The sequence below is a fragment of the Rhinoderma darwinii genome, chromosome 4 (assembly GCF_050947455.1).
Source record: "Rhinoderma darwinii isolate aRhiDar2 chromosome 4, aRhiDar2.hap1, whole genome shotgun sequence".
NCBI lineage: Eukaryota > Metazoa > Chordata > Amphibia > Anura > Rhinodermatidae > Rhinoderma > Rhinoderma darwinii.
Window position 1 is genome coordinate 309,443,780 of NC_134690.1, and position 18,779 is coordinate 309,462,558.

General features: G+C 46.2%; 1 long non-coding RNA gene across 1 annotated transcript; it reads left to right on the plus strand.

Moving 5' to 3' along the window:
- Window positions 1-6,102: 6,102 nt before the first annotated feature.
- LOC142761188 (uncharacterized) lies at window positions 6,103-16,312 on the plus strand. Its single transcript, XR_012883543.1, has 3 exons — window positions 6,103-6,395; window positions 14,251-14,349; window positions 16,046-16,312. It is a non-coding gene; the product is annotated as an uncharacterized LOC142761188 (long non-coding RNA).
- The last annotated feature ends 2,467 nt before the right edge of the window (window positions 16,313-18,779 follow it).

Sequence of the window (18,779 nt, forward strand, 5' to 3'; positions counted from 1 at the left end):
AAGGTCTCGGCCTCCTTTTTATTGAAGACATCGCCGAACATGGAGAAACAGAGGGGCAAACCTGCCAACGACTGAAGAGGAGCGGGCTGTGGCGACTGGATGTGACTCAGACAGCGGTCAAGACACTTCGGGCCCCACTGGAGAACCTCTCCAGAGTTCCAATCCAGGACGGGGGCGTGCAGACGAAGCCAAGGCAACCCCAGCAGCACGGGGTTGACGGCCTTGGACAGGACGAACAGAGAGATGATCTCAGCATGAAGGGCTCCCACTTGGAGTTTCAACGGCTTGGTTATGGACACAACTGGGTCTGGTAATGGCAGTCCATCCACCGAGGCAACGATCAATGGCCTTTCAAGCGGGATAGTGGGCAACTGTAGGAGATCCACAAGATCCTGGCAGATGAAGTTGGCTGCAGAGCCGGAGTCCAGATATGCGGAGACCTGATGAGACCTCTCGCCTGCAATGATGGTTACAGGGATAAATAGTTTGGAGGAGAGTTCTTGCTTCAATGTGTTGACGCCCAGGGTTGTCTCTCCAACCAAGCCTAGGCGCTGGGGTTTTTTGGCTTGTGAGGACACAGACGCACGACGTGGCCAGCGAGGCCGCAATATAAGCACAGTCCAGAGGTGCGCCTGCGCTGTTTCTCCTGGACCGATAATTTTAGTCGGTCAACTTACAACGGAACCTCGGGCAAAGCGGTAGAAGCAGGCAAGAGGGGTTGCTGAAAGTTGGGCGCCAGTCTAGGGCGCCGGCGCTCCTGACGAACCTCATGGGATCTCTCCCTCAGCTTTATGTCAACCCGAGTGGCAAGCAGAATCAAGTCATTCAACGCGGGAGGCAGGTCTCGAGCAGCCAGTTCGTCCTTGATCTCGGGCGACAGGCCATGCCAATAGGATGCCACAAATGCCTCATTGTTCCAGGATAGGTCTCCTGCCAGGGTCCGGAAATGAATAGTATACTCGCCCACGGAGTTGTCCTCTTGGCGAAGGTTGAAGATGGCAGTGGCGGCTGATGAGACTTGCCCTGGCTCCTCAAAAACGGTTCAGAAAATCCGTGCGAACTCCTGGAAGTCTCGGGTCTCGGATCCCTGACGTTCCCAGATAGGGTTAGCCCATGCCAGGGCCTTGCCGGTCAGGAGGGAGATGATAAATGCGATCTTGGATCCATCTGACGGAAATGCCCGAGAGTGCAGGGTAAAATGAATGTGGCATTGGTTCAGGAACCCCCGACAAGCACTGGCGTCTCCATCGAACCGAGAGGGCAATGGCAGCGAGAACCGAGGGTCCGTACAGGAACTGCCAGGAGGAGCAACAGGAGGTTCGGTTTGAGGAACTTGCATAGAAGCAGGAATGGAGGCAACTAGCGTCCCTAGCTGCTTCGCCATAGAGTCCATGGCCACGAGGAGCTGGTCCTGCCTAGCTCGGAGATCCAGCAGATCCGCCTGCATGGCTTGGGAGGGTGACAAGCCCTTGAATTGGCCAGCGGGGTCCATGGCCAGAGCGTACTGTCACGGACACAGGGTATGTGGACCCACTAGGCCGTTCCGCCGTAGCGGGGAGGCAGCTGACCAGGTCACAGTCTATGCGGAAGTCAATGGCAGACAGTACTGCTTTGGGTACCTGAAATAGTCCCGGCGGTGGCTGTGGCTACAGCACGGATGGAGGCAGATGCGGCAGGTGGCGCCAGACGTGGCGGGCAGTATCCGATGAAGCGGAAGACACTTGGCGTGGCAGATGACACTTGGCGTTGCAGATGACACTTGGCGTGGCAGAAGACACTTGGCGTGGCAGAAGACACTTGGCGTGGCAGAAGACACTTGGCGTGGCAGATGACACTTGGCGTGGCAGAAGACACTTGACGCTGGTAGGCACAGGAACTGGATACGGGATACGGAATACAGGAGCAAGGTACACTGGGAGGCTGGAAGACACTGGGAGACCATAAGCAAGACGAACAACGGGAAAACTAACAACGCTCTGGCAAAGGGCAAGAGGGCAGAGCCCTTTTTAAAGCCCAGGGCATCCTGGGCCAGATTACAGCTTTTTACAAAAACGCGCGCACTGGCCCTTTAAGGCCATGCACGCGCGGGCGCGCGCACTCGCCGGAGACACTCAGAATCTAGAAGAGAGTGCCGGCGCCTGACTGGGGGACGACGCTGGAGGCAGGTAAGCTGTCCATGGCCACGGCCGTCGGGGTTAACGACCGATCGACGGGCCGTGGCCATAGACGTTACAATAATGATGTACTCCGCCCAGTTTACATATGCCCTGATGTACTCCACCCAGCTTACATATACCCTGATGTACTCCACAGTTTACATATATCCTGATGTACTACACACAGCTTACATATATCCTGATGTACTCTGCGCATATTACATATACCCTGATGTACGCCGCACAGCTTACATATACCGATGTACTCCGCACAGCTTACATATACCCTGATGTACTCCGCACAGCTTACATATACCGATGTACTCCGCACAGCTTACATATATAATGATGTACTACGCACAGCTTACATATACCCTGATGTACTCCTCACATATTACATATACCCTGATGTACTCCGCACAGCTTACATATACCCTGATGTACTCCGCCCAGCTTACATATACCCTGATGTACTCCGCACAGCTTACATATACCCTGATGTACTCCGCCCAGTTCACATATGCCCCCACATTATAAGCTGAAATACCACTAATACACCAAGCAAAATCTGCGCTTCAAAAGCCAAATGGTGGTCCAACTGAGCCTGGCAGTGTACCCAAACGGCAATTTATGACCACATATGGTGTATTCTGGAGAACCCGCTTAACAATTTATGGGATGTGTGTCTACGGTGGTACAAGCTGGGCACAACACATTGGGCACTGAAATGGCATATTTGTGGAAAAAGCCATTTTCAATCTGCAACATCTATTGTTTACTCATTTTTGCAAAACACTTGTGCGGTCAAAATGCTCACTACACCCCTAGATCAATTCTTTGAGGGATCTAGTTTCCAAAATGGGGTAATTTTTCGGGGGGTACCGCTGTACTGGTACTATAGCTCAATGCAACATGGTGTCAAAAAACGAATCTTATAAAATCTCCACTCCAAATACTAAATGGCGCTCCTTCCCTTTAGAGCCTTGCTGTGTGTCCAAATAGCAGTTTATGACCACGTGTGGGGTATTTCCCTACTCTGAAGAAGTTGCTTTACAAATGTTACGGTGCTTTTTCTCCTTTATTTGTTGAGAAAATGAAACATTTTTAACTAATGCTGCGTCTTATTGGAAAATAATGTCATTTTTCATTTTTACTGCCCATTTCTAATAAAATATATGAGACACCTGTGGGGTGCTGAAAAAATAAAAAAGTTAGAGCTCTTTGAATGCGACTATAGAAAAACGAATAAAATAGCTCGGTCATTAGGGCCTAAAATGGGATGGTCACTAAGGGGTTAACGTCAGTTAGCACAATATAAATACATTTACAGTATCTCCCCCTAGTGGCGACTGCCGCTAGCTTTCCACTGAAGTGTAGCAACCAGGACATGAGTCTAAGGCTATGTTCACACAGAGTTTTTTGCAGGAGGAATATCTGCCTCAAAATTCCGTTTGGAAGTTTGAGGCACATTTTCCTCTCCCTGCACGCCGATTTTCGCTGCGTTTTTCGCCCGCGGCCATTGAGCGCCGCGGGCATAATACACCGCGAAATACGCTTTCTCTGCCTCCCATTGAAGTCAATGGGAGGTCAGAGGCATAAACGCCCGAAGATAGGGCATGTCGCTTCTTTTTCTCGCGAGGCAGTTTTACTGCTCGCGGGAAAAAGACGCCGACGCCTCCCATTGAAATCAATGGGAGGCATTATAGGGCAGTTTTTGACGAGTTTTGCGGCGCGGTTTCCGCGAAAAAAAAACTCGTCAAAAAACTCAGTGTGAACTTAGCCTAAAATGTTCTTTACACAGGACGATTATCGGGCAGACAAGTGTTCATATAACGCTCGTTGCTGATAATTGCGCTTTGTAAAAAGGGCAGCAATCCGCAGATGAACGAGCAAACACCCAATCATCTGCTGGTCGTATCGTTTTAAAAAAGTGAAATATTATTGTTGTCTGCAGCGCATCTCCCTGTGTAAACAGAAAAACGCGCTGCCGACATGATAATAACGTTTGGGGACGAGCGATTGGAGTAACGACCGCTCGCCCTCATCCATAGCTCCGTGTTATCCATAGCTCCGTGTTATCCATAGCTCCGTATCATCCATAGCTCCGTGTTATCCATAGCTCCGTGTTATCCATAGCTCCGTGTCATCCATAGCTCCGTGTTATCCATAGCTCCGTGTTATCCATAGCTCCGTGTCATCCATAGCTCCGTGTTATCCATAGCTCCGTGTTATCCATAGCTCCGTGTTATCCATAGCTCCGTGTTATCCATAGCTCCGTGTTATCCATAGCTCCGTGTTATCCATAGCTCCGTGTTATCCATAGCTCCGTGTTATCCATAGCTCCGTGTTATCCATAGCTCCGTGTTATCCATAGCTCCGTGTTATCCATAGCTCCGTGCCATCCATAGCTCCGTGTTATCCATAGCTCCGTGTTATCCATAGCTCCGTGTCATCCATAGCTCCGTGTTATCCATAGCTCCTTGTCATCCATAGCTCCGTGTTATCCATAGCTCCTTGTTATCCATAGCTCCGTGTCATCCATAGCTCCGTGTTATCCATAGCTCCGTGTTATCCATAGCTCCATGTTATCCATAGCTCCGTGTCATCCATAGCTCCGTGTTATCCATAGCTCCGTGTTATCCATAGCTCCGTGTCATCCATAGCTCCGTGTCATCCATAGCTCTGTGTTATCCATAGCTCCGTGTCATCCATAGCTCCGTGTTATCCATAGCTCCGTGTCATCCATAGCTCCGTGTCATCCATAGCTCCGTGTTATCCATAGCTCCGTGTGACCGGAGCAAACGAGCAGATATGTCATAAATGTCAGGTAGATTGGGGTTCCACCTCTGGGACCCGCATTCACTACTATGGGAGTTACGGAAACAGATCAGACAAAGCCGGAGGTGGGACCCTCATCTATCTGACATCCTATGGATACGTCATAAATGTGTCTGATGGGAAGACCCCTTTAATGAGTATATCAGTAATAGTATAACTAGCAAGTACCAGCCGCTACCCCTCCCGCCTCATTGCAACACCAAGTAAGGCCCCATGCGCACGACCGTATTTTCATCTATCCCGAAAAACTGTCCATATTGCATCGGTATATACGGATCCGTAAAAAAAAGAGGGAGGATGCAAATGATGTCATCAGCATGTTGCATAGCAACGCTTCCATAAATATGGTCAGAGTACGGATGCGTATCCATAGCCACCCATATTTACGGAAGCGCCCATAGACTTCTATGGGAGAGTCCCTGCTGTAATTACTGATGAAAAATACGGTCGCGTGCGTGGGGCATAAGAAACTGCAGCTGCATCCCCCTCCTCCCTGTTTACAGTTTTTCACTAGATGGAACTTGCACGATCAACGATGTATCCAGTGACTCGGCGCTCATTTACACGAGCCGACGCACGCTGTACGGGGATGAGCGATGGTTAATACGATGGTCCGTGCTCGTACAGTTTACGTATTGTCGGCAGCACATCCCGTTTGTACGCTGTGGACAAGGAGGATTTTTTGGGACGCATAAAAGATGTGATCAGCTGACCAATGAGTGCAGTTTATCGTCTGATCGTCGCTGCTTGTGATTGAAAACAAGCGCTCGTATGATTATCGGCATTGGTAAAGGGGTCTTAATGTCAATAAAAGTTTTTTTTTTAATATCACAACGTTTCTAAGCATTTTCTATAGAACTTGATAGAAACCCATCGAGCCTAAAATAGACCCATCCTGGAACCCAGGGGTATAAACAGGCTTTTCTTTACAGCCCGAGGTCTTGATGACGTCATTGAGACCGCGCGGTGATCGTGTATTATAATTATTATAGATTGTGGGAGATCAAACATCAGGATATAGTTTTGTTGGCTTTAGCGATGGTTTGAACATTTGGTGTACTTCTTCTATTAGCCACAAGGGGGCGATACATAACCTGGAAGAACGCAGTGCGGGAGCCTTTTGGTTTTTCTTGGCTTTTATATTGTGGGGCTATTATATAATCTATACCAGTGGTTCCCAACCGGGGTGCCGAGAGCTGTTCAGGGGTGCCGCGGCTCATCCACGGCAAAAAAAAACAAAAAAAAATAGAATTTTTTTTTTACATTTTTTTTTTTTTTTTGGTACAAGCTCCGCCAGCCACGTTGTAGCAGACGTGACGCGCGGACGTCTGTTACAAGCACCGCCCACCGCTTCCCACTAGAAGCCTGACGGAGGGAGAGGAGCCATTAACACTGGGCAGGGTAAGTGGGTTTTCTTTACTTTCTTAGCAGTTGTGTGAGAAATGGAGCCAGGGGAATGTGGGTAGTTGTAGTTCTCTCCTCTTATACCTCCTCCCTGTAATGTCCTCTGATATCCCATAATAACAGCCTGGACATGCTGGGAGTTGTAGTCCTCTCCTCTTCTACCTCCTCCCTGTAATGTCCTCTGATATCCCATAATAACGTCCTGGACATGCTGGGAGTTGTAGTCCTCTCCTCTTATACCTCCTCCCTGTAATGTCCTCTGATATCCCATAATAACAGCCTGGACATGCTGGGAGTTGTAGTTCTCTCCTCTTATACCTCCTCTCTGTAATGTCCTCTGATATCCCATAATAACGTCCAGGACATGCTGGGAGTTGTAGTCCTCTCCTCTTATACCTCCTCCCTGTAATGTCCTCTGATATCCCATAATAACAGCCTGGACATGCTGGGAGTTGTAGTTCTCTCCTCTTATACCTCCTCTCTGTAATGTGCTCTGATATCCCATAATAACGTCCTGGACATGCTGGGAGTTGTAGTCCTCTCCTCTTATACCTCCTCCCTGTAATGTCCTCTGATATCCCATAATAACGTCCTGGACATGCTGGGAGTTGTAGTCCTCTCCTCTTATACCTCCTCCCTGTAATGTCCTCTGATATCCCATAATAACAGCCTGGACATGCTGGGAGTTGTAGTTCTCTCCTCTTATACCTCCTCTCTGTAATGTCCTCTGATATCCCATAATAACGTCCAGGACATGCTGGGAGTTGTAGTCCTCTCCTCTTATACCTCCTCCCTGTAATGTCCTCTGATATCCCATAATAACAGCCTGGACATGCTGGGAGTTGTAGTTCTCTCCTCTTATACCTCCTCTCTGTAATGTGCTCTGATATCCCATAATAACGTCCTGGACATGCTGGGAGTTGTAGTCCTCTCCTCTTATACCTCCTCCCTGTAATGTCCTCTGATATCCCATAATAACAGTCTGGACATGCTGGGAGTTGTAGTTCTCTCCTCTTATACCTCCTCCCTGTAATGTCCTCTGATATCCCATAATAACGTGCTGGACATGCTAGGAGTTGTAGTTCTCTCCTCTTCTACCTTCTCCCTGTAATGTCCTCTGATATCCCATAATAATGTCCTGGACATGCTGGGAGTTGTAGTCCTCTCCTCTTATACCTCCTCCCTGTAATGTCCTCTGATATCCCATAATAACAGCATGGACATGCTGGGAGTTGTAGTCCTCTCCTCTTATACCTCCTCCCTGTAATGTCCTCTGATATCCCATAATAACAGTCTGGACATGCTGGGAGTTGTAGTCCTCTCCTCTTCTACCTCCTCCCTGTAATGTCCTCTCTGATATCCCATAATAACAGCCTGGACATGCTAGGAGTTGTAGTTCTCTCCTCTTATACCTCCTCCCTGTAATGTCCTCTGATATCCCATAATAACAGTCTGGACATGCTGGGAGTTGTAGTCCTCTTCTCTTATACCTCCTCCCTGTAATGTCCTCTGATATCCCATACTAAGTCTGGACATGCTGGGAGTTGTAGTCCTCTCCTCTTATACCTCCTCCTGTAAACTTTCTCTGATATCACATAACATCCTGGACATGCTGGGAGTTGTTGTTCTTATACATCCTTATTTATTCCTTCCCCAGGGGTAATCACACTTTCTGTCTGTGATGGTCCCTTTACTAGAGGGGCAGATGGTTATTTTATCGGGGGGCGGGGGGACTGAGGCTGATGGTGTCTTTACTGGAGGGGGCTGATGGTCATTTTACTGGGGGGACGGAGGCTGATGGTGGCTTTACTGAGGGGTCATTATAATGTGAGTGGGGGGCTGACGGTCATTACTGTGAGTGGGGGGCTGACGGTCATTACTGTGAGTGGGGGGCTGACGGTCATTACTGGGAGTGGGGGGCTGACGGTCATTACTGGGAGTGGGGGGCTGACGGTCATTACTGTGAGTGGGGGGCTGACGGTCATTACTGGGAGTGGGGGGCTGACGGTCATTACTGGGAGTGGGGGGGCTGACGGTCATTACTGGGAGTGGGGGGCTGACGGTTATTACTGTGAGTGGGGGGGCTGTCGGTCATTACTGGGAGTGGGGGGCTGACGGTTATTACTGTGAGTGGGGGGCTGACGGTCATTACTGGGAGTGGGGGGCTGACGGTCATTACTGGGAGTGGGGGGCTGACGGTCATTACTGGGAGTGGGGGGCTGACGGTCATTACTGTGAGTGGGGGGCTGACGGTCATTACTGTGAGTGGGGGGCTGACGGTCATTACTGGGAGTGGGGGGCTGACAGTCATTACTGGGAGTGGGGGGCTGACGGTCATTACTGTGAGTGGGGGGCTGACGGTCATTACTGTGAGTGGGGGGCTGACGGTCATTACTGGGAGTGGGGGGCTGACGGTCATTACTGTGAGTGGGGGGCTGACGGTCATTACTGGGAGTGGGGGGCTGACGGTCATTACTGGGAGTGGGGGGCTGACGGTCATTACTGGGAGTGGGGGGCTGACGGTCATTACTGGGAGTGGGGGGCTGACGGTCATTACTGTGAGTGGGGGGCTGACGGTCATTACTGTGAGTGGGGGGCTGACGGTCATTACTGGGAGTGGGGGGCTGACGGTCATTACTGGGAGTGGGGGGCTGACGGTCATTACTGGGAGTGGGGGGGCTGACGGTCATTACTGGGAGTGGGGGGCTGACGGTCATTACTGGGAGTGGGGGGCTGACGGTCATTACTGGGAGTGGGGGGCTGACGGTTATTACTGGGAGTGGGGGGGCTGACGGTCATTACTGGGAGTGGGGGGCTGACGGTTATTACTGTGAGTGGGGGGCTGACGGTCTTCAAGTGGTTTCCGCCTCTGACCTCCCATTGAAATTAATAGGAGGCAGAAAAAACCTGCGGCGCTCGTTTGGTGCTTTTTTGTCTGCGGTTTTTGCATTCGCTTCAACGGCTTAAAAAAAATGTGGGAAAAAAATAAATAAAAAAAAGTCAAACAGCGCTGTCAATTCAAAATCTGCCTCAAAATTCGTAAATGAATTTCGAGGCAGACTTTTAGTTTCTGCCTTACAAAAAAACGTTGTGTGAACATAACCTAAGAGTGTACTGCTTGTTTTTCCCCATTTTTTGTCGTTTTGTAAACAATTTTTGGTAGGGGTGCCCTGAGAATTATTTTTTTTCCCTGGGGTGCCTCGAGCCTGAAAAGGTTGGGAAACTCTGATGTATACAGTCGTCCTGGTGTATCTGGCAGTTTTCTAGAGTTCAGTGTATAATCATTGATAGATACGGTGACGCTGACATCACGCCGGGCAGCACGTGCGTCCTCATGAATTATACAGGATACAGACAATATTATTAAAGAGGAGCCGACATTTCTCCTGAAATGTATGTATTAACCCTTTCACGACCAAGGACGAAATGCACGTCCTGGTCGGCTGCTAGTTCCCGCACCAGGACGTGCATTTTCGTCCGCATTTCAAACTGTCACTCTGTGTAAACACAGAGTGACAGACGCGCGCTGACAGCTGTCCTAGACAGCTGAGACATCAGTCTCGCCGGACAGCGGACCATCGCCGCTGCTTTCGGCAGTTAACCCCTTAAGTGCGGCGACGGATTGCCGTCGCCGCATTTAAGTGGTTTGAAGCACATCGGCAGCCCCCACGAAGTGATCGTGGGGGCTACCGATGCTTGTCACGGCAATCGGAGGTCAGATAATGACCTCCGGGTTGCCATGTACGGAAGCCTCGGAGGAACAGCCTCCGGCCGTTCCTCCTCTGCTTCCTGTCAGTGTGACAGTCACGTCACAATGACAGTTGGAGTACATTACACTACGTGTGTAGTGTAATGTACTCTAGCAGCGATCAAAGCTGCAAGACTAAGTGTCCCCTAGTGGGACAAGTAAAAAAAGTAAAAAAAAGTAATAAAAATGTTTTAAAAAAAGTGTAAAAATAAAAGTTATAAGTTCTATAAACACAAAATGCTTTTTTCCCTTTAATAAGTCTTTTATTATAGAAAAAAAATGAACACGTTAAAAAAGTACACATATTTTGTATCACCGCGTTCGTAACGACCCCAACTATAAAACTGTAATGTTATTTTCCCCGCACGATGAACACCCCAAAAAAAATCAATAAAAAACGACGACAGAATCACAATTTTTTTGGTCACAACCGCTCCCTAAATAAAGAATAAAAAGTGATCAAAAAGTCGCATGTACCCGAAAATAATACCAATAAAAACTTCTATCCGTCCCGCAAAAAACAAGCCCTTACACAGCTTTTTTGACTAAAAAATAAAAAAATTATGGCTCTCAGAATATGGTGACACAGAAATTTTTTTTGTTTATAAATAAGTCATTTTATTGTGCAAACGCTAAAAAAACGGACCAAACCTATATACATATGGTATCGCCGTAATCGTACCGACCCGCAGAATAAAGTAACAATGTCATTTATAGCGTACGGTGAGCGCCGCAAAAAGAAAACCTAAAAAACGGTGTCAGAATTCCTGTTTTTTGCTCAGGATTGCAAAAAAAATTAACAAAAAGTGATTAAAAAAAAAACGCACGTACCCCAAAATGGTACCAATGAAAACTACAGATTGTCCCGCAACAAATAAGCCCTCACACCGCTCTATTGATGGAAAAATAAAAAAGTTATGGCTCTTGGAAAGCGGGGAGGGAAAATCTAAAATCAGAAAGCAAAAACTGGATCAGTCCTGAAAGGGTTAATTCATTTCTAATGAAAAAAACGTATGACCACATGTGGGGTATTTCTGTACTCGGGAGAAATTGCTTTATAAAAAATGGTTGTTTTTTTTCCTCCTTTATCCCTTGTGAAAATGAGAAAATGCAACATTTTAGTGGAAAAAATGTTGATATTAATTTTCGCGCCCTAATTCTAATAAACTCTGCAAAAGACCCGTGGGGTCTAAATGCTCACTATACCCCTAGAAAAATTCCTTGAAGGTTTTTCCAAAATGGGGTCACTTTTGGGGGGTTTCCACTGTTTTGGTCCCTCCAGTGCATTGCAAATGCGACATGGCACCGAAAACCATTCCAGCAAAATCATAAATCCAAATGGCGCTCCTTCCCTTCTGAGCCCTGCTGTGGGTCCAAACAGCAGTTTATTACCACATATGGGGTATTGTCGTAATCGGGAGACATTGCTTTACAAATGTTGGGGTGCATTTTCTTCGTTATTCCTTGTAAATAATAAAAATTTCTATGTTGTTTCAGAAAAAAAGTAAATTGTAATTTTTACAGACTAATTCCAATATATTTAGCGAAAAACCTGTGTGGTCAAAATACTTACTATACCCCTAGATAAATACCTTATGGGGTCTAGTTTTCGAAATGGGGTCGTTTATGGGCAGTTTCTATCGTTCTGGCAGCTCAAAGCTTCTCCAAATGTACAGTGGGGCCTAAAACATTTTCAAGCAAAATATGAGTCCTGAAAGCCTCCGGGTGCTCCCTTCCTTTGGGGCCCTGCCGTGTATCCAAACAACGCATTAGGGCCACAATGTGGGTATTTTTGAAAACAGGAGAAAGAGGGTGATAGATTTTGGGGTGTGTTTCTTAATTTTCATGTTCGCTTTACAAAGAAATCGGTCTTCAAACAAATACTTTTATGAAAAAAGTGAAATTATATTTTTTTTTCACCTGATATGCATTAAATTTAGCAAAAAACTGTGGGGTCAAAATACTTACTATACCCCTAAATAAATACCTTATGGGGTCTAGTTTTCTAAATGGGGTCGTTTATGGGGAGTTTCTATCGTTCTGGCAGCTCAAAGCCTCTCCAAATGTACAGTGGGGTCTAAAACATTTTCAAGCAAAATATGAGTCCTGAAAGCCTCCGGGTGCTCCCTCCCTTTCGGGCCCTGTCGTGTGTCCAAGCAATGCATTAGGGTCACAATGGGGGCATTTTTGAAAACAGGAGAAACAGGGTGATATATTTTGGGGTGTGTTTCTTCATTCTCATGGTCGTTTTACACAGAAATCGGTCTTCAAAGTGATACTTTTATGAAAAAAGTGTTTTTTGTTTTTTTTTTCACCTGCTATGCATTAAATTTAGCAAAAAACTGTGGGGTCAAAGTACGCACTACACCCCTAGATAAATACCTTAAGGGGTCTAGTTTTCTAAATGGGGTCATTTATGGGGAGATTCTATCGCTCTGGTAGCTCAAAACCTCTCCAAATGTACAGTGGGGCCTAAAACATTTTCAAGCAAAATATGAGTCCTGAAAGCCTCCGGGTGCTCCCTCCCTTTCGGGCCCTGTCGTGTGTCCAAGCAATGCATTAGGGTCACAATGGGGGCATTTTTGAAAACAGGAGAAACAGGGTGATAGATTTTGGGGTGTGTTTCTTCATTCTCATGGTCGTTTTACACAGAAATCGGTCTTCAAAGTGATACTTTTATGAAAAAAGTGAAATTATATTTTTTTACGCCTGCTTTGCATGAATTCTTACAAAAAAACTGTGGGGTCAAAAGACTTACAACACCCCTTAATAAATACCTTAAGGGGTGTAGTTTTCAAAATGGGATCACTTGTGGGGGTTTCCACCATTCTGACACCTATGAGCCTCTGAAAACCTGGCTTGGTGCAGGAAAACAAAATGTACTTCAAAATGTATAAAATGATTACTAAATTTGTAAGTCCTCCAAATTGCTCAAAAAAAAAAATTTTTTTTCAAAAGTGCTGCCAAAATAGAGCAAAGAGATGGAAATATATATTTAATTAAAAAAATTGTACAGTATGTATGTACATATGTCACATATTGCAGTTAAAAATAGGGAAAAATGATAATTTTTACAAAATTTCTTCAATTTCTCTATTTTTTAATTAATTTCCGCAAATCGTATCAGTCTACTTTTACCACTAAAATAAAGTACAACATGTGACGAAAAAACAATGTCAGAATTACTTGGATATTCAAAACTTTCACAGAGTTATTCTCTGATAAAGTCAGACATACCAGATTTGACAAATCTGGCTTGGTCATTAAGGTACAAACATGCCCGGTCATTAAGGAGTTAATAGATAACTTGGTGTTGCCATTCTCCTCATCAAAGGTCGTGTCCCTACAGTCTCTCTGTCAGCACTGATTGGACGTTGTCAGTTTGTAGGGACACACCCCCAACTGGTAACACACAGCTGTCAATTCTTACATTTCCAGGAGGAATAACAGAGAAACGGCACAAAGCAGAGTCCTAAGAAAAGTTGCGCACTCGACTGAATGTTTCTTCTCCTCGTCTATCGTGTGTGTTGATTTTATACATTTTCGCTGCTGCGTGTCTAGAGATCATATGGATTATTAGATGTTTTATTTCTGTATATTTGTACTGCATTGTTGCAGCTCATCGTCCTCCAGCTGCGGCCTTTCATTTCCATGACACTTTTCCTTTGCTCCAGTTTTAAATTTCCCACCTTTGTCTGGATTACGGATTCTCTGTAAGGTTCTGTGCACACGACCTATTTTCAGGCGTTTTACGCCTCGAATCACGCCTGAAAAGACGGCTCCATTACGTCTGCAAACATCTGCCCATTGCTTGCGGGATCTGCTGCGGGTAGCTCTTCTGTTGCCGCATTATTAAATAGATCATTGATGTCGCTGTTCTGGTAATTGATGCCACGAGGATCTATTGTATTCATTGATGCAGCGTGCGTTAATTACTGACATCCGGCAATCTCATATCTTCACCGTCAATGTCATCACTTTCTTGTCACTTGCATTGGTGGCATCAGTCAGTATAAAACCGCTCAGTTTATCCTACGTCACCTGTGATTCTGCTGAATTGTCACCGTCTCTTATCTGCTTAACTGATTGTATGACTCTCAGCAGCGTTTTACATCATCATGAAACCACCCCAGAAAAGCTCGTCCCGCAGGAAGTCGGCGCATCCGCAGAAGAAACCTGCAGCTCCTCCTCAATCTCCGCCAAGTAAGAGAAAGTTGCACCTTGATCATCTTATCACTCTCATTATATATTTTATTTTAAAAATGAATTCCAGATAACCTCGGGTCGTGTAATACTAGATTGTAATCCGTTTCTCAGCTTTATATTTTAGAGGGTTCGTTTCTATGCAGGTAAAAATCTGTTACTTACCGAAATTTCTGTAGCACAAGGCCGCCACTAGGGGGAGCAAACTGAGGACTGATTTATATAGGCACAACATGAGCTGTATGCATGTGCACAATCGTCTCCCCCTAGTGGTGGTTGCAGGAAGCACGTTACTATATGGCTCTGGGAAGGGAATCTGAGAACACAGCTCACACCCATGAAGATATATTATGAAATGAGGGATCTAAGAATTTCCAACCTGCAGTCCGACCGCTCTATTCATTCCCTATGGGATCGCCGGAAATAGTCAAGTTTGACTGCTCCTTGCCCAATTATGCACTCTGCCGTGAGCGGCTCCGCGCAGGCAGGCGCGATGTTGTGACGTCAATTTCTGAGCCTTTTTTCTACTCCGTTTATGCAGCGTGTGGATGAGACGTGTTTTATCTCATCCACTTTGCTGCTACTGTATTATGCTGCCGATTTTTCCGCATTATAATACAGGTATATGCCGTATTTACGTAATGTGTGAACTGACTCTAACCCCTCCACCCACCCCCCCCGCCAGTCCCCGCAAAAATGTTCTTGCATCAAACCGGTCCTCGGTGCAAAATAGGTTGGGGACCACTGCCATAGAGAATGACTTGAGTGACCACCCTCTGGGACCCGCACTCTTGTTAACAACCGGCAGCGATCCGGCATTTATCACCTATCTTGTGGATAGGTGAAAAATTATTTTCATGGTACAACCCCTTTAATCAGGTATCAATAGGACTTGATGGACCCCAAATTATCAGTCATAGAAAAGTATTTAAAATTTGAACGTCCACATTTATATCCTTTTTTGGTCCAACATTCTGTGCTGATTAATTTCTTAATGTCGTTTTACAGCAGTTGGAGCACAGTTTTCTGAAACGGATCTCTAAATCTCCTGCGTAGACAGTTACATGGTATAATTTTGTCTCCCTGCAGCCACCACTAGAGGGAGCTCACTGCATACTGTTTTGTTACCAAGTTCAATGTACAACCATATACAATGAGCTCCCTCTAGTGGTGGCTGCAGGTAGCATGTTATGTTTTAAATCTGTTTACCTGATGTTCCTTGGGGGACATTAAGGTAATAGGCCATGTTCACACAGGGCAGATACGCGGCGTAAAAGTACACAGCGTATTGGCCCTGGGCACCGGAGGTAATTCTGGCTGAAAAATTGCAGTTTTTCGGCTGGAATGTCCATAGAAGGTAGAAAAAAACCCCATACTTACCCGTAGCCATGGTGACGTGTCCCTCTGATGTTCTGCAGCAGTCATATGGGATGAGACATCATCCCTGGAGGCCGGGTTGAACGCAGGAGCAGAGAGATCTGGGTAAGTTTGGCGGTTTTTTTCCGCTGCGTCTGGATGAGATTTGTTTGAATCTCCTCCACTCTTCTGCTTCTGTATTACGCTGTGGAGTTTCCGCAATGAAATCGGTTGCAGAAAATCCGCCGTGTTTACGCTACGTGTGAACCCGGCCAGACAGTGAATTTCCATGTAGCGGGAGATTCATTTTCAGCTGTGATTATGGATTTCTTTCTTACAGGTAGTGGGGAAACAAGTCACAGACCGAGCACGCAACGAAGAAGACGCTACCGCCCAGGAGCCCGTGCGCTGATGGAAATAAGAAAGTACCAAAAATCAACCAATCTGCTCATTCAGAAAACCCCGTTTTTCCGCCTGGTGAGTGGATGTGTCCTCTGCGGCTGCTCCTCTTTATTGTCAGTGATATTCCCCTTTTATTCTTGCAGGTGAGAGAGATCTGCCTGAAGTATTCCCGCGGCGTGTTTTACTACTGGCAAAGCACCGCACTTATGGCGCTACAAGAGGTCAGTATCTCATACAATGCACTGTCCATGTAACGCATGGGTCAACCAGAGAGGGAGCTGCTCTTTGCAGTGATTCACTACTCAGCCCCCGCCCCCTCTAACACATCCATATGCCCTAGCGGGACATTTGCATAAGGGTTGTGATGCATTGTGGGAGTTCCAGAGGCCAGGACCCCCCCCCCCACCATCACTCTAGCTAACAGCTCATAAAAGTGAAATCTGATCAGTCCTTCGAGCTGTGTAGTAAATTATACCGGGAGTGCTGTCACTTTAAGAGGGACTAATGCTCTTCTGTATCCACAGTCAGCTGAGGACTTCCTCGTGAGTCTCTTTGAAGATTCTTACCTCTTCAGTCACCAGGCCAATAGGGGCACTCTCTTTGTGAAGGACATGCAGCTCGCACGGAGAATCCGAGGCATCCCGTATGAACTGTGATAACGCTGCCGTTTTATCTCTCAAGATTTGATGAAGAATGATCACGTGTAAATAGTTTTATATTAATGGAGAAAATCTATTGGGAAATACAAGTTTTACCATTGCATAAAAGATCCAGTTTGGAAGAGTAAACCGGCTTTAGCGCCCCCTCCTGACACTGGTTACAGTGGAGTTTTTTTCTTTGTTACAACCAATATGGCTGCCGCTGCAGTTTGCAGGGTGGTAGTGCAGTCGTTTTTCTGTCCAGCTATGTAATGGGTTATAGGGGTCCAGGATGTAGCACAGAAAATGACCACAAGGCGGCACTGCTGGACAAAACCGCTAACAAAGACGCTGGACACAACCGCTAATGAAACCTGATTTGGCCGACCTTCTAATTGTTCTGCTGAGTTTATGATCCGCTTCCTGTTTTTATTCTGTGAAGATTTGTTAATTTTTTCAAATAAAAAAAAAATGTATATTATAACTTTGATCTTCATCATTTTAGACTAATCTTCATAAGGGCTTGGATATGATCAATGACTCCAGCTTCGCTGTAGTTCAATACTCTTGCTCTGTCCCACCCCCATTCTTTACACTGCAGCTATGCTTGTTCAGAGTGTTTGCTGTGTGGGTGGGTGTGTGGGTTGGTTCCAGAATTATTTGGGCAGTGACACAATCTTCATGATTTGGGTTTTGCTGCCACCACATTGGATTTGAAATGAAACAACTGAGATGCAATTGAAGTTTAAACTTTCAGGTTTATTTCAAGGGGTTAAACAAAAATCTCCTGTGAAAAGTTTAGGAATTGCCACCATTTTTCTACACAACCTCCTCATTTCAGGTGATCAAAAGTGATTGGACAAATTAACATTACCATAAATGTTTTTTTTAATACTTTGTAGAGAATCCTTTGCAGGCAATGATGGCCTGAAGTCTGGAACCCATGGACATCACCAGACGCTGGGTTTCCTCCTTTGTTTTTTTTGTTTTTTATATTTCAAATTTTTTATTTTCAAGAAAAGAAATGGGGATACAGAAAAAGAAAAGGGGGTGACATGGGTACATAAAAAGCCCATGAGGGCCGATCATTTCAACCTATATTTCAACAACAATAAGTAAATATGCAATCAAAGTCCTCCCAACATAGTACCATCAATACACTACAAGCATTAGTATAGCAAGACAGGAATACCAGCATTACACCCTCATCCGCCCCTCCATCACCCACATCTCAGTCAATTCTTAGTAACGATTGATTCAAATAGGGAAGTAAACGAAGGGTAGACAGGGTAGAAGGACAAAAGGAAGGGGGGGGGGGTATAGGGAAAATCTTAAGAGGGAGAAGGGGAGATGTTCTCCCCTCACTCTCCCCCCCCCACAGCACATCACAGACCAGAGAGAACTCAAGAGCTCCCTGGTTCTCCACTAATCAGTTCACCCATGGCCCTCTTGTATCTGTCCGACTTGCAGATGTCAAACCAATAGAACCAGGTTTTCTGAAACTGCGTTGCTCGTTCGGGTGCGGAATGGAGCAACTCCTCCATTCTCCGAATTTCGTGAATGCGCTCCAGCCATTGTCTAGTCACAGGAGGCTCAGAGGATCTCCAACCCCCCGGAATACAAGCCTTAGCTGCGTTCAGCAAATGTCTCACTAACATCTTCCTGTAGCGCCCCACAGGTATATCGTGGTGGTGCAGCAAAATCCATGCCGGATCATCTCCCAGCGAGATTCCTGTGATCTCCAGAATGATATCTTGAACCTCTGACCAATAGGTGCGAAGGTTCTCACAGCTCCAGAATATACGTAAAGGCGTTCCCTCTTCTCTGCCGCATCTCCAACATAAAGGAGAAACATCCGGGAACATTTTATGTAGCACATGTGGGACTCTGTACCAACGGGATAGTATTTTAAAACTGGTTTCCTGATAGGCGTTACTAATAGACGCCTTATGTGTGAGGAGCATGATCTTTTCCCTTTGCTCTTGTGTTAGAGTAATCTGAAGATCTCTTTCCCATTTCGTAATATATGGTGGG